This window comes from Cryptomeria japonica, chromosome 11 (genome assembly GCF_030272615.1).
Source record: "Cryptomeria japonica chromosome 11, Sugi_1.0, whole genome shotgun sequence".
NCBI lineage: Eukaryota > Viridiplantae > Streptophyta > Pinopsida > Cupressales > Cupressaceae > Cryptomeria > Cryptomeria japonica.
Window position 1 is genome coordinate 225,069,920 of NC_081415.1, and position 5,308 is coordinate 225,075,227.

Here is a 5,308-nt window from a genome sequence, read left to right on the forward strand (position 1 = left end):
AATGTAGAAAGAGAAGATATGAAGTCAAATGCCCGAGAATGTATGGAAGTGAGAGTAAAAAGGCATGGCTAGTGATTCTAGGAAGGAGAAAAACTTAGCACAAAGAGCAGAACATGTAATTATGCAATTATATTAAGACATCTTTTCAAATAGACTCAAAAAATAGGGAATCAACATAGGTTTGAAAATTTTGCCATTAGAAAAATACAATGATGGAACACACACACACACACACACACATTCACTTTTCTATGTATCTTTAAGAGTTCTTAAATGTTGATTATTCCAAATAATATTTTTGTAAATGAAAATAAGATTTCCCTAGAAGGACTAATATTTAGGCTAATCTAATAAAATACATATTTAGGCATTATTTACCTAGATTGGTAATGAATATGATTATGATTAATATTCTAATATTAAATTTAACGTAACTCCCAATTTCCCTAGCATAGTCATGTGGAACTTCAATTTTAGATAGATCTATAGACAATTGAAACATTTGTATATTTTTATTATCATCGTTACAACATAAAATAGCTACAATTATATAGGCATGATTATTGAAAATTCATATTCTAATATCATTATGGAAAATCAATATTTTAATATTAATTTTTTTTATTTGTTTAACAATAATTACCTTACAAAACAAAATAATTACAATTGTAGTAACATTAAGTATAGCAAATACCCATCTATAATCCTTCACAAAGACCAAAGAAGATAAATACTTATTCAAAAATGGTTCATAGAATCCTAGCAACCATATACCAAGTTAGAACAATGCCAACATAAAATTATAGATACAAATTTTATTACTATACTTATACATTTTGAAATGTACCATGTTCCTCAATTTCTATAAATATGTTTCTCTAATTTAAACCAAATGGTCTTTAAACTGTCAGCATAAGAGACATGAGGATTAAATTATTACAATGCTATGTTGAGATTCTATTTTATACAAGTCTCATTTTTCATTGCAACTATGCTATTATTGTGATTCAATGATAACAATTTAACATTAAACATGGTCGTCCATAAGAGAGTTTAGAATGTCATTGAGGAAATTATACACATTCAAATTGAAGTTAAAGAACAATAAGAAAGAATTTCAATATGGTACTGATATGTGTACAAGGTATAAAGTCAAAGACTACTAGGTAATGACTTAGTGGTAAATTTTCATGTTGGAGCCTTGTAAGAGATAACTTAGCAATACTTTATTATGATTGAACATTTCAAGTTAGGAGAAAACCAAAAAATGTGTGAGAACACCATCTCACTTTCTTTACACCATATTTATACTAAAAGGCTAAATAATGCTATATTTAAAGAAACAAAATAAGATCAAGCGACAAAATAGTAAAATCCTCTCTTAGACTACGTTCTAAAGATCTTTAATTGATCACTTTATGTAGCTTCCAACATCTCAAAAAACTAAACAAAAAATCAATAATTGAAAATAAAAGATCAATTTTAATTTATAATACAATAGACTACATCTTCACATCAAAACACACTATATAAAATAATAAAACTTAAAAACATATTGGCATACACAACTCTAATACAATTAAAAATGTATAGGGGGTTTTCCTAACATAAACTTAGTTGCAAATACTTCCAAATGAAAAACAAAAAAGAACTTGACAGTTATAATTTGTACTGTTTATGTGTATGAACGGCAACATATAATTTTAAAAAGAAAACCGAAGAAAAGCATAGCCGTTACCCCGCTCCTATCCCAACGGCACTCAAATTATAGTTAAATTTGATTTCTTTCTCCGTTTGTGCTCTGTTTTCTCTTTTGAGCATGGCCATGCCTCCTGTTTGTTGTGTTCATCATATGTTTTTTTTTATTTGAGTTTTTCTGCATATTTATGTGATCTTTTTTCTTTTAATTTGTGTTGGGAGACTGCGTAACCGGGAATTCCAAGCGTTGATGAGACTCGTCTTACAACATTCAATGCCCTGGTATGTGTTCAACTTCACTTTTGATATGCTTGCAGGATTGATTTGGAACATGCAGAGAAAAATTGCTTTTATTTTCTAATAGCTTTCCATACCCTGTTCCAAAGCTTATCAATTAGCATAAATTGGATGAATTTGGATTTACAGTTGGCTTGCAAATACTTTAGCTTATCAAGTCGTGTTGTGCATGTTCAACAATGATTGGATTCCATAAAATGGAATGTTTCTTAAGGAATTTTGCCAAATGATTCGTACTCCTGCTATAGCTTCCACATTTGTAATACAAGATTATAAAACCAAATAGGTTTATTTTCTTTTAATGGATTTTCATGCCCTGTTCTAAGGCTCACAGTTGTTGCCATGTATAAGTCTATCATGAAAGTCAAGAAAGCAACATTCCAAATATTTGTTCGTCTGATGTTTTAATAGATCATTCCATGTTATAAAGATCCACTTGTTCCACAGACTGGCAGGATGTTTGCAAGGAGTGATGAGTTAGATTTACCGCTGTCAATTGTTCTTTCTTAAGTATCTCCATGGAATTCTTAGTAAACCCTACAAAAGTTTCTTCATAAGCCGCTCCTTTCAACGGTAAAGTGACCGCAAAAAACAACATAAATTGTCCTTTATCCTTGTTCCTCTGATTTTATTTCTCATTCTTCCTCCTGTTTTATAGGTTTCTCAGCATCAATGTCGCTCTCCATCTCCGTGCCTATTGAATTATTCAGGGTTTTTGTTGCCAGGGACTACTTTTTATCTGTCTGTGAAGAACTTTGCAAGGTATTTGTTTTTGTCTTTTCTGATTTTTTCTCTAATTCTGCCTCTTCAAAATTCGCCAAGATTTCTGTGTTATGGGTTTGTACACTCGTAGAATTTGAATTGCTATTTGTTTCATTGTCCATGGAATTCACAATTCTTTTCAAGTCTTCTTGTTGAATTGATGTCCAAATTCCTTCAATCCATTGTCTAATGAATTCGTACCCTGTTCTTTGATATTTTTAGTGTTTCAGCTTCATGGCCTTCAATTTTTAGCATTCCGATTTCTGTTTTGTTATCCACTGAATCTATTTGCATTTCACCTTCATTGCTTTTAATTTCCTGTGTTTCAATTTTTGTTTTCTTATCTACTGAATTTGTCTGCATTTCGGTGTTTTCAATTTCCTGCATTCTAATATCTGTTTCTGCTTCAGTTGAATTTGTCCGCATTTATCTCCATTTCTTTCACATTGACATACACTGGAATTGTTCCAATAATCAAGAGTTGTTTCCTGTTCATGGACACATAAGCTCTGATTCTATAGCTTTCTTATTGTCCTTTTAACATTTCATCTTGGGATAATACAAAGTGAAAAGAAAGGGCTTCATGTGGGTATCTGTTTTGCATAGCATGGAAAGTGTCTGTTTAGATTTTAGGTCTTCATGTGTAAGTAAGTTGGATGTTTATTCATTTCAAAATACCATATTTTTATTAGAATTGCTGCTCATTATACTAAACAGTTGTTTGTTTTATGTTACTGTGATGCTTAATGGAAATATACAATGAAGTGCTGTGTTAGTTGTTGCATATTCATCAACATTCCCCAGAATACCATTTCTGCCTATCAATAGCTGGTTAACTTGTCAATGACAAGCTGACATCTCAAATATTTTTTTACCCTTCTCTTTAGCTTAGAAAGGGATTATGCATTCCATTTTCTATTTTCAACTTGAAAATTTGAGAGAGAGCTTATACTTGGGAATGGTAGTATGTCTCTAATTTCAAGAACTAGTGATGAAATTTTCAGTGTTTGTGGTTATGATTCAAGATACTAAATGTTCAATAATTGGAAGTAGTTTGAAAACAACAGGGGATATTGAGGTCAAATGGACACCTCTTTTGCCGCTTCAAACAAATACAAATCTCAAAGCTTTTGATCTTAGCTGTGTCCTTCTCTCTTGAGTTTAAATGAATTTGAGGCTATTTTTCCCTATGTTTTTCAGCGTAACATTTCAGGCTGGTGTGAACAATGAACTTGCATGGTATGCACAAACAGGTGGATGGATTGATAAGACTAGATATAATCCCTGTAATAATCTGTTGGGTACATTTCTGTTATTTATGAATTAACATTATTGCCATGTTATGAAGTGAAAATTGAATTCCGTTTCTTATCTATCTTGTCTTGTTTACTTTTGTATTAGGGAACTACTTGTTACATCCCTTGGGATCCCAATAATTCACATTTACTGCTTCAGACTATTAAAGTAATGCCAACATGAACAAACTGAAGAAAATGGTTCTGGTTGTATAGACACCTCTGACAGTGCACCTTTGACAATGCAAGGTAATGGGCTATAATATTATGCATATGAAAGAATGCATTTTTGGTGATAATTATAAGTTAATTAAATAATTTTATTTTTATAGATATAGGCTGGTTTCCTTTCCAACAACTGGGTTGTGGTAGTTCTATGGAACAGAGTTCAAGATCTACAATTCCTGCCAAGTAGTGAGAATATATTGGATTGTGTCTCTCTGTTTCATTCTAAATTTGAAACATATGGAAAGTAATTCACCATGGCAAATCCAAAATAGAACTAAGAAAACACATTTCTGCTTTTAATGCTCAATTTAGTTTCATTAATGCCCATTTTTTACTACTGATTTCATTGTGTTGTATCTTCGGGTCTGTTTTTCATTTTGTTCTTTTTCAATTCACTTTAATTCTTCCTTGGTGAGCTAAGAATGTCTACATGTTGCCCAGGTAGGAAAATATGTGTGGTTGGCATATGAGGAAGCATATGAGTTATCAATTCAAATTGGGTCAGCTACAAGGAGCTGTGATGTTAGTTCGGTGAGTATTATTTGAAGTAAAAATTGATTGTCTATTTATTGATTTAATAAAAATTATTTGGTTTTTTTAGATTAAAACATGTATTTGGAGTAAACTGTGTAAACTTTTTATCAATGTTTTGGATCACATTCAATGATCCATCAGTAGAGTGAGGAAGAAAAACAAATTAGATTGTGGATTAGTATCCTAAAATACTACAATCCATCATTTCTTCTCATTCTCTACACTTTTTCCCTCTCTTTCCCTCTTATAGTATTTAGAGAGACTAATCTATAATCTAATCTAGTTTTCATCTTCGTCTTGATGGTAGATCACTAAGTGTAATCTAAAATATTGACGCAAATAAATTACACAAATTATTCATAAAACATAACCTTATTATCCGATTTTTTATAAAAGATAAACTTAAAGACAAAATTTGATCTCAAAATCCACTTGAAATGTTAATCATATTCTACTCCTCCCTTCCATTAATTAATCTTTAATGGTGACTACAA

At 31.0% G+C, this 5,308-nt stretch overlaps 1 long non-coding RNA gene across 1 annotated transcript; it reads left to right on the top strand.

Annotated features, from left to right (window-relative positions):
- Window positions 1–1,854: 1,854 nt before the first annotated feature.
- Window positions 1,855–4,812, top strand: LOC131859755 (uncharacterized). Its single transcript, XR_009359336.1, has 3 exons — window positions 1,855–1,980; window positions 4,159–4,301; window positions 4,722–4,812. It is a non-coding gene; the product is annotated as an uncharacterized LOC131859755 (long non-coding RNA).
- Window positions 4,813–5,308: the final 496 nt, after the last annotated feature.